Raw genomic sequence first — 11,786 nt, 5'->3', positions numbered from 1 at the left:
AATTGGTGACTACATAAAAATTATAAATACATTTCAAAGCAAAAAGAACGCCGACGAATATAGATTGTTACATACGCAAAAATGGCATCATGAAAATAATATTTTATTTTTCAATTACTTTTTTATAATTATAATAAAAATGAAACTCGTAATCATCATAAAATAAATTTTGTTGTTAAAATGAGATAATTATATTAATTTTGCTTCATAACAAAGAAAAAGTAGAATAATAAAGGATCAAATGATTAGCATTGACAATATAATACATTTAGCTAAATTATATATACAAATCAAAATTTAGAAAATTCTAGCAAAAGTAACTAAGTTGTTAATACAATTCAAAGTGAAAAAATAATCTCTAATTATGCTTCATTTTTTTCCTTCTATCATCTTCCTTTGCAAGTAGATCCGCAATCATGTTTTGATCCATATGTCAAACTCTTCATTATATGCAACCAACTGAATAAAAATAAATATGTCAAAAGAAACAACGAAATTTAAACTATATGTAATATATTTGTATATTATCTTTTCAATAGTACTAACAATACTAAATAATAATTATTTCTTGAAATCTAACAAATATTATAATCAAACTATATTATATCCAAAAAACTAACTATTAGAAAGAGCAATTGCATACAGACAAAACATTGTTAAGAATTACATAGATTTTTTTTAATCATAGTTGCTTGATGAATGATAATACAAACATTAAAAATATTTAAAAAGCATGTCTAAGTAAATAAAAATAAAAAGAAAGACTTGAGAATGACTTTGTATGTGAATCTTCATGAAAATAAATATGAATATATAGACAAAATAGAGGAAATGAAAAAATAAGGACTTGAGAATGATATATTTATTAACTTCATGTACTTTTTTTTTGTTACATGTTAGTTTCATTCACAAACCAAATACGAATTTATATAGACAAAAATAGAGGAATAAAAAATAAAAATTTGCAATGAAATATTTCTTACCTTCATGTACTTCTTTTTTGTTACAAACCAAACCAATATGATGAAAAGAGAAAGGATAATTGTGAATGTAAATCTTCATGAAACTAATATGAATTTATAGGCAAAATAAAGGAATACCATAAGACATCATAAACTTACAAATTTAAGTTTGGAGGTTATGGACATAAAAATTATGAGAGTTATGAATATTATTAAAAGTAAAAATTAAAGAGGGGCAAGTCATGGGTAATAACTCCTTGTGAATAAATTAAAAAAATAAAGATAAAACTACTTAAAATGTAAAAAAATTTATTATCATTTCATGATTTGAAGTGAGATAAAAAAAATAGAAAAAAGAATGTGGAGAGTTTTTTGTTGTAAATGTTCCTACATTAATAAAATATTTATTTGTATAAATTAAGTAATATATTTTTACAATACAATAATTAATTTGAATTTAAAAAAATCAAAAAAAGATAAATTATGTTTCTCCTTTTATTATAAGTGAGACAAATAAAAAAAAATATGAAGAGTTTTTGTTTTAAATGTTCCTCCATCAATAAAATATTTATTTGTAATAAATTTAAGTAATTTATTTTTATAATATAATAATTAATTTATTTTTTTTAAAAGTCAAAAAAAGAAGAAAAAAGCTAAATGCAAATGGAGGCTATAGAGAGGTGACACATCACATTGTCTATGGTCCTCCTTTATATATATATATAGGCATGTTCGTGCTTAGCACGGGCCCAACGCCCAACAAATTGAATTTTAAGACATCTATTATTTTGAGGTGTATACCAGTGACCTAAATAAAATTATAAGTACTTGGTAACTTTTGTGCCAATAAGAAACAATCATCTCAATTCAAGAAGCATTACACACAGAGACATTGTACGATAGGTCTGGACTTTGAAGTATAGACTGATGGATTGTATCGCAGCACATATAAAGATTTACATCTCAATAAGGTGAATACACACTCTAATCATGTTTCATTAGTTTTGAGTACGATACACATTTAATAGTTGCATCTTAGATTGATGACTTGATTTTTAAATTTGTTCTAAAGAAAAAAAATTAATCGTTAAATACGATGTTTTAGTAATTATAAAGTACTTACAAGACACATCGAGGGAGCAATCTACAACACTAAACATGGATATTAACATAGCTGCAAGCATGTTCTCATCAACACCTTTGCATACATTTCAAGCAATCACAAATATTTGTGTTTCAATTTTTGGACTGAATTTTCTTCAGTTTTGAAACATCATGTTTCTTTCATTTCAAACTATCAAGAAAATGCAGGCCGAAATTGTATCTCATACATCTCTAAGGTGTTCTATACTTTCTCGTTCATTCAGTTTATGATAAATTTTTGTAAGACTTTTAGGCGTCGCCCATTCGAATCTAAATAATGTTGGTACATGCACTCGCTATAGTTGACACATATTCAGGCCCTTCACCAAGTGATTGACTTCAGCTTCCTTTTAAGGCACATGTAGCATCTTACGTAGCAATTTTCATCACCATATTTTTGCTCGAGTTAGTAACTTACAATCTACTATACATGTTCTTGCTTGAGTTAGTAACTGCAATCTACTCCAATAGTTTAATGTTGAAGATGTTCTGCTCTTTCAAATCTGCCTCCAACTTCAAGTTCCAGATGTGCTAATACTCTCTGATAAGAAAGAAACCATTACCATTTTTAAAAACCAAATACCTGGAGATATAGCTTAATTACTCTCTTGTTTAGTATCCACATTTTACTCTTTAAAATAATATTAATAAGACGGAGAGAAAATCTGATAAGCTCCAGTAAACAAAAAATGTACTCTACAATAAGATCACAAAATTAAGATGAATTAACGTGAAGACAATTAAGTGTGGACTTTAAATTGGTTGTCCATCTTTCCTTTCTAAGGCCCTTCTCATCATACTTGAATACTTTGCTCAAGAAGACTCTAAAAGAAGGAATCTATGGCTACTATAGAGTAAGTTAACAACTATTCTTTGATCAGACTAACCTAAAGCACTTAGTACCTCATTTCTAAGATAAAGGACCATGAAATCAACATAAAGAGTTTCCTACTGAAAACGCAACAAATCAAGAAAAGAGGAAGGGTAAATAAACACTTTTTCTTCCTCAAAATTGTCAGGTATAGTCTCTAATAAGATGGATCAAAAGAAAAGATGATTAATCTCAACAATTTCTATTGAAGTTACTAACGTTTCAAATCTCATTAAGTTTCTAAGTAATCCATATGCTTTCAAGGCTTAAATACATATTGACATGACGATAAATATGAGGAAAATAACCTTTATATGAATTATGTTTGTGTAGAAATCAATATGAATGTGGAAAAGAGTTTAGAACTAATTGAATGATTTTGATGGCTTGATGAGTGAATTGAGAAGAACTAAAACATGATATCTTTCTCAAACCTCCCTCACAATGTGAGCTTATATCGTGAGAGATAAAGGTTGATTGGCCAGGACATGGGCCGTGTCACAGGGCAACACAAGATAGGATCTAGGCAAGATATGACACTTCATTTGAACATGATTATGTTAACACTTTAAGAGTGAATCTATTTCAAGTTCAATTACTATCCTCCATGTCCTGATATTCAAGAATTCAATGCCAAAAAATTGATTGGATTTGGAGAAAATACGGATCCACAAATCATATCGATATTAAGATCCAACAACACATCCGACCTTCAAATTTTACTCAAAAATGACCACGGAATTTCTGTACCACCTGATCATTTTGATTGTACTTAAACTCAAAATAATTAATGTGATGAAATATCCCCTATCTTTCATGGATAATATATTGATCTTATCTTAGCATGCTAACCGCTACTTTAGTTTGTATTTAATATGCCTTACTTAAAATGTTGCAAAAGTATTAAGTTACTATGTTTATTTTGCACACATTTATTAATTCATTGATACTTATTATTGTATCAAAGCTGGTACAACTGTGCAGGCTTGAGGAAAATGCATCAAAATGAATGTATTCCAGGGAAAGTAAGCGAAATTTGCAGTACTATTATTACCTGTCCTTTGTCGTTCTTGTCCTCGTCATCATTATAATCATGACCTCAAAAATGCCCCTCAGAATCTTTGTCTACATAATCCACTTTCCTGCCAGTTTAATGGATGAGGAGAGGAAAATGAACGGTCCTTTTATAACTTAGTATAGACCTCGACTTAATGACTATAGCAGTGCTATAATGTCATACGAAACTTAGAATGTACATTTTGATAAAGAAAGCACTTTTATGAACTCAAGGAAGAATATATTTTAATAAACTCAAGGAAGGTTCAGCTTCTTTGCTAGAATACAAAAATAATACAAAATTCTCTCGTAGTCAGATACTACAAGACATTTATAAAGTACTTGTTACTATTAGGCATTTGATTCGAAAATAAGATAAAGTTATTTCTAGAAAGCTCCATTACCTGCAAGTCATCAAGACTCTCACCATATTTTGGATTCAAATAATTAAATTACTGAATAATAGACTATTTGCCATAACTTCAAGAACTTCCCGCCAACCTAGCTATAGAATTAATTTAAAAGAAAACTGTAACTCTGACGTTTTCAAACGTACTTCTGAAGCTGTTATATCATCATAAACCATTTACACACCACAATAACTGCATAAGTGCTTAACTATTTTACTGTTCTTTTTCGTCAGCGAGAACCGTAAAAGAACTATAACTCTAACTTTTTCAAAAGTACTTCTGAAGCTAGTATATCATCATAAATCATTTATATACCACAATAATTGCACAAGTGCTTAACTATTTTACTGCTCTTTTTCGTCGGCGAGAACCGTAAAACTTTAGAAATGCATATTGAGTTGCGATTGTCATGCCAGAACACTTATTATATAGGACATACTGAGTTGCCAATTTTGAACATGCTCTTTTGCTAATCATCTACTTTCAAGTTGTCCCTTACTTTGTTACATATTGAATAGGTTTGCTGAAGCCAACTCATTAAAAGTGAAGGGTACATGTGTCCTTACACTTGCAGGATTATGTCCTCGAAACACAAAACTCTAATGTAGTTGTTATGTTCTTGATCTTTTTAAAATTCAGAAATTGGGTAAAGTATCATCTTTAGTGTGGTTTCTAAATCTGTAATGTTTAATTTCAAGAAATAAATAAACCAAAATTGTATGCTAGATGATCATCTAGTGAATCATCATAAAGCACAGTTAGGTGATACAATTTCGAAGGAGATAGTACATTAGTTAATTGCCTTATTCTCGCTCCCAGTCAAGATTACTATTACATATGAAATTGGAAAGCCATAGGTGAAGAAATTAAATGCTATTCTTAGCTCTTTTTATGAGATACAAACACTTTAAACTGAAAACTCTGATTGATATCATGCTACTAAAATAGATTATACAAACATTTACACTAGTGATCTGGAGTATATTAATGCATAAAAATAACACTTCAAGCATACCTCGCCCCAAGTATTTCTGAACAAATTCTGAGCCAATAAACATTATGAAGGTCATGGTGGTATGATGTACTACAGCCTTTGCAAGAACAGTTTTTGCTCTAGTACCTTTAGGCTTTAACCAAACCGATAAACAAAAAAGTCAAAGTTCAAAGGAAAAATTAGTGGTCGCTAAGGCTTACGAACTCTAAGGATTGAAAGCAATGCTTAGCCAACAGAAGTTTCTTTTGTCTACATACACTTCAAGGAACTGACAAAACTCAAGTAGTGACGCACGGCCATTGACTCTTCCCCTCAAAGGTAAGTTTCATATGTTATCTCCCTTCTTTTCTTTCTCTTTGGTACTTGTCTTATGCCTCTAGTATCAAAAGCTTTGTTACAACAACAATAGTTAGTATCTTGTTTTCTCCAAGACATACTAACAAAAAAGAATCATAGAATCCATGGATGAAGAAGTAAACCATTGAAAAAAAAATTCAAATAAAGCCAATAATCTGGTTTAATAGAAAGCGCCAATAGATAAGAAATTAGAGGGATGAAATCAAATCATTAACCTTACCATCGAATAGCCAAAAGCTATTGAAGGGTAATAATGAGATCTTTTTCAAGCTTCAAAAGGATTGCCTAGACCCCCTCTAGAAAGTAAAACCAGAACTAAAGAGTAAACTAAAGTGAATTTCAGTTATTTTCATACAGACACACTAATACGACATAGTACATACATTCTAGAAAAGTAACATTTTTTTGTTCACCAATTCAAAGTTCAAAGAAAAAAGCATAAAATGTTACCTCAAAGTAAAATTTGTGATCTTAACATCCCTTATATCTGGTAGCTGAATAAACCTATATCAGCAAAATGGTTGTTCAGTTCAACAACTTATACTACTTGATTTATGAGTGAAAGGTAGAAATGTAAATGTTAATTGGTTGTTCAATATTTAAACAACACCTTGACATGTACATTTTTTGACACACAGCTCTGTAGCAACCAGCTATATCTGAAATCAATCTAATTACAAATTAAAACAAAACTGCAGCTTCAACAATAACAATCTAATCTAGCCTCTGTTTAAAATATTGATATTAAACATACATGCATCAATGTGGTATTCCAACAACAGTAACCACAAGCATCTGAAGACCTTATAAAGAAGTCAGAACATTACTTTCAATTGATACTTCCTCTAATCAAAACTTAAAATGGACACCAAACCTTATGCGATATTTGTAGAAGCAATTAATCAACTTGGTGGAGCAAACAGTAAATGTGCACAAATATATTAATTGAAATAAGTAATAGGAGGGTGTTTTTTCATGAATATAATTAAGTGCAACATTCTTATGTTGCAGGAGACACTCCAAAATTAGTTTTAAAGCTTATGGGGATCCAAGGATTAACCTTGTACCACTTAAAGTGTGTAATGTTCTAGTAAAGAGAGTTCGGGCTAGAGTGTACGCAGACCTTACCCCTACCTCAGGGTGGTAGAGAGGTTGTTTCCAAATGACCCCACGACTCAAGTGATAAAAAATAAAATTGAATGAAAAATTTCAAACTTATACTATTGTTATATATAAAATATTTCTATTTAAGAACAGATTGAAAACGAAAAAGCATCAAATAATATGAATGGGTAGATGAACATATTGTAATTCCATGTTAAATGTGTTTAACCTTGTAGAGTTGAAAAGACGAAGTCAGTGACAAACTCTATTGGTAGTTTCCATTAACCTTTGGTAACTTGGATGAAACAACAATATCTCTTCCGATACCGAATAGCTAGTGCACAAATTTAACGTACGAATTATGAGTTCGACAACTCCTTCTCCCCTCAACAACTTCATCGCATCTTTCTCCTAATGTTTTTTTTTTGAGAAGGTAACAGTCTACATCTTTCTCCTAATGTCGGTAACCATTTTCCCCACTAGACATATCAAATATAAATGTGGTTGATCAATTGGAGCAGTTCAACCTGAAAATTCTCAAACTTTATTTCCTAGATTTTAGAAGGAAAGTTATTGTTTATCAAAGTATATAAATGGGATTTCTGTTCAACTATTTTAGCATAAAACTGGTCAACTTCAAAGTTTAATAATGCCCCTCCTACATATCCAGTTGCTAGACACCTAATTGGTATGATCATCCTCTCATTCTTCAATAGGCAGGGTCGCAGGGATAACACTATAGCTCAGAACAAAAGAAATAACTCATATAATAATATTCTTAGGAGAAATCTGAATGCTTGGGGAGTTAGAAGATATGACAGAATATCTCAAAGTGTTATCCAATCTCCAGTGTCCAAACCACCTTACACTAACCTCGAAAATGCACCAGCCCAAGTATCTCATAACTCTATGCCACCTTACTAACCTCGACAATGCACCAACACAAGTATTTGGTTACTCTGCCCACTAACCTTTAAGCAAATAGAAGAAGAAATACCTATAGTGTTTTCAACTTCAATTTGACATTCCAAAAGCACTATGTTATTCGATTTTTTGGGATAAATGAAAATAGCTTCTTGTGGTTTTGAAAAAGAACAATCGAAAGGAAATACTAACTTTTTATTAATGAACACATACATATACCCAAACGGAAAACAACAACTAAAACATAGTATTTAAACAAAAGAAGATGGATATACTTATTTGAGAGACTAAAGTTCAATTCATACCACAATGAAAGATAGATACACTTATTTCATAGACTAAAGTTCAGTTCATACCACAATGAACTATATTCACATGACCTACAAAGGATGAGAGCAAGAAATAGAGAGAAATAACTCTACGTGTACAATATTACTCAATTTAACACAAACACAAAAGATGAAAAAAAATCAAAAAAAAACTCACCAGAAATAATAGAACAGTCTGATGCGATGACGGAGAAAAATTGAGGTACAATTCGAGGTGAGGTACAAATGATTGCAGAAGAAACTCTAAACAGCAAAGAGCAAATATGTAACTGAATTTGATCATTCATCAAATAACACAAAATTCAAAATCTGATGCCTTTGAATTTGAAGACACTATACCTGGAATTTTTTTTATAATAGGACCCATCAATGCAAAATTGAGATGGGTCTACAGTCTTGTGCATAGGAGACGAAGAAGAAGTGGATTCAACATAGAAATTTTGTCCATGCAACATACCTACAATCACATACGAACAAATTAAAGCAGCAACCATTGGAAGCAATATCAAAACAATCAACAAAATAGGACAAAGTTTAATTAAAACTCTTGGAAGAAGATGATGAGAAAGCAAAGAAAAACAATGAGAGCAAAAAAGCAAAGTGAAAGAGAAAAATGAAAGCTCGCTTGGAAGAAGAGAGATTGCAGGGGAGAATGAACTTTGAGCTGCTTAGGCATACGCGCCGTTTTGTTAGGTTAAAGATGCATATACACGTGTTAAACAAAAAGACCCACAAAAGATAAAGTTATCAATAACCAATGAAATATGTACACATTTATAGTACCATTCACAGGTCGTTTGGTTTGAATACAAGTTATGATAGGATAAGTTATGCTGGGATTAGTTATACTGAGATTAGTTATACTGGGATTAGTTATCCTGGCCTTATTTCTTATTGAGTGTTTGGTTTATTGTACTAAAAATAATAATCATTGCCTACAACCTAAAAATAAGTGGTTTGATTACAAAAAGACCCTCTTTTTTAGCTTTTTGTATATTTTTTTGGTAGAGTTTTAGTTAAAACCAAATTTAACTACTCAATCCATCCAACATAGAAAATCCACCAGTTACCCATTTTAAAACTAAATCCAACCTATCCACATAATATTTCTGCACACATTATGGAAGGCAATGGATCATATTAAGAGACAATTTCATTAGTTTGACTTAGTAGGCATTTGTGTTAACTTTTTTTTTCCCCAAACCAAGTGGGAGTTATTTATTCCATCAAAAGAGTGCATATGGGCAAACCCACGTACAAAAAGGCCTTTTGGCAGCCAACAGAAAAGGCCTCAGCTTACGAAAAAAAATTGATTTTTCATACCTAATCTAATACTAAGCATTTGCATTTTGTCTAATTGATATGAGCCTACTTCTAGCTTAGGGATATCCCTCCAATCGTGATACATATGAGCTTCATTAGAAATAACAACATGTTTAGCTAATGCATCTACAACTTGATTAGCTTCCTTGTAAGAATGATTTACTTCACAATTCATTAGCAACAACTTGTATGATGTCTTCCACAACATCTTTGATTTTCAAGTTGGTGGCCTGTCCATTCCTTACCATATCAACAACCAATTTTGAGTCTAATTCAAGATAGCAATTGTGAAATCCTTGCTGCAAACACCATAGGATTCTGAATCTAGCCGCCAAAGCTTTTGCAAGATTGTTACTAGAGCATGAAGAAGGAATGGAGAAGGCCATAATCATCCTTCATGTATGATCTCTAACGATCCCTCCTAAACCTGCATTGCCAGAAGAGAAACTTCCATCCGTATTTATTTTAACACAATTGATATTGGGTGTGTTCCAGTGGACAATCTTCCACTTCGGATATGGTCTTAAGCTTTCCACCTTGTTTAGAAGATCTCTCCAAGAATTACCAATCTCAAAAGAGGGAAAAGTCATTCTCAAAGACATTTTCAAATTCCACCATACATGATTTTCCATGGTTCTATACCGCATCTTCTTTTGATCCCCATATTTACAAGCACATCTATGTTTCCAGATTTTCCAGAAAATCAAGATAGGTAGAGTATGGATAATCACATTATGTATGGAATTATGAGTTTGTACATTCCACCAAGTCTTTAGAAGATTAATAGTAGATGAGGCCCTCGTATCAATGTCCAAAGGGCCTCCAAAATTTTTCCATAAGTAGCTAGCTACATCACTATCCAAGAATACATGGTTAATGGTCTCAATTTTCATATTCTTACAACAAACACAATTAGAATCAATGTTATCGACAAATCTGCCAACAGTGTCATATAAAGGAAGTTTATTTTGTACCAATCTCCCTGTCAAGAATGACATTTTGAAAGGAATTTTTCCATGCCAAATCTTGTTTCTCATATCATTCTTTTCCCTAGTATTACTACAATCAACATATGCACTTTTAGTAGTAAAATGTCCATCTCCACTGGGAATCCAAATAGCATAATCCGACTGATTCGGATCACCTATAGGGATGCTCACAATCTGATTTACAACTTGAGGAGGAAGTATGTCTGATAGTTTATCAAAGTCCCACTCTCCCTCGTGAATGAAGTCTTTAACCTTGTCCTTGTTATAATGAGAAGGTGGTGGGAGGATATTAGATAGGGCACCACTTCCCATCCAATCATCAAAATATTCCTGCTTCTTTTTTCCGATGTACAGAGGACATCCAAGATAGGTGAAAGGAAAACACTTATGTTTGAACATTAATGAAAATTCTATCCAACCGCATCCATACTCTCTTTTTAGGACAACGATTATTACACCATGTATAGGTAGACCCCATATAACCAGCATCAGTAACACCACAATAATCCATACAAAAGATAATATCAGTAACACCACAATAATCCATACAAGAACAATCTTTTTTCAAAATTTACAAAAACCTTAAAACATAACATTCAAATTTTTTTTTGATTTCTTCCATTAAGTAGAAAACATGAGTGTATCCAAATTAATATGCAACAGATCAGAGAATTATTAATGATGACAAAGAAAGAAAAGAGAAACAAATTCTGGAAAAAAAATTTAACCTTGTTAGAAACTTGAAAGTTGAAGGTTATTGGTAAAGAAGTTCTTCAATCACCCATCTATGGCTTCAATCGAAAATGAAAAGTTGAGTGTACCCAAATGAAAGAGTGATTCTTACTGTAATGAAGAAGAGAAAAAACATGGAAGCTAAGACCAAAGCGGCGCTGTGAAAGCTTATCAATGAAAAGTTGAGTGTACCCAAAAGGTTTGAAGGGTAGTTTTGTCATTTAATAAATTTATCTCATCACAAATTGTGATGGGATTACTATACCACCCTTTTGGAGGGATAACTTATCCTGGTACTATTTATTAATCCCAGAATAAGTTATCTCAAACTTCCCAACCAAACACTCAATTAAGTACCACTAAGGCTTTATCCCAGGACTATTTGTACCTATCCTTCACACCAAACGACTGTACAATACCTAATTGTTGTGTTAGTCCTATTGTTGTTGGCTTATAAATAAGAGTAATAATATAGAGATTTTATAGTCAAGCATTTCTTTTGTTCTTTAAACATATTTTTAAATAAAATTAACAATAAGATGTTCTCTTGAAATCCAATTGAAGGTGTGTGTGAGAGAGAGATTAGACTACT

At 31.5% G+C, this 11,786-nt stretch overlaps 1 long non-coding RNA gene and 1 pseudogene across 1 annotated transcript; both read right to left on the bottom strand.

The window, feature by feature from the left end:
• Positions 1-2,042: 2,042 nt before the first annotated feature.
• On the bottom strand, positions 2,043-8,929 carry LOC125846739 (uncharacterized). The gene is made up of 4 exons (XR_007444387.1): positions 8,490-8,929; positions 6,244-6,297; positions 4,031-4,118; positions 2,043-2,646 (listed from the first exon to the last, which is right to left on the bottom strand). It is a non-coding gene; the product is annotated as an uncharacterized LOC125846739 (long non-coding RNA).
• Positions 8,930-9,178: 249 nt separating this feature from the next.
• LOC125846714 (uncharacterized) lies at positions 9,179-10,967 on the bottom strand (annotated as a pseudogene).
• Between the last annotated feature and the right edge of the window lie 819 nt (positions 10,968-11,786).

This window comes from Solanum stenotomum, chromosome 12 (genome assembly GCF_019186545.1).
Source record: "Solanum stenotomum isolate F172 chromosome 12, ASM1918654v1, whole genome shotgun sequence".
Taxonomy (NCBI): domain Eukaryota; kingdom Viridiplantae; phylum Streptophyta; class Magnoliopsida; order Solanales; family Solanaceae; genus Solanum; species Solanum stenotomum.
Note: the sequence above shows the minus strand (reverse complement) of the source record. Positions and strands in the feature narration are given on the sequence as shown.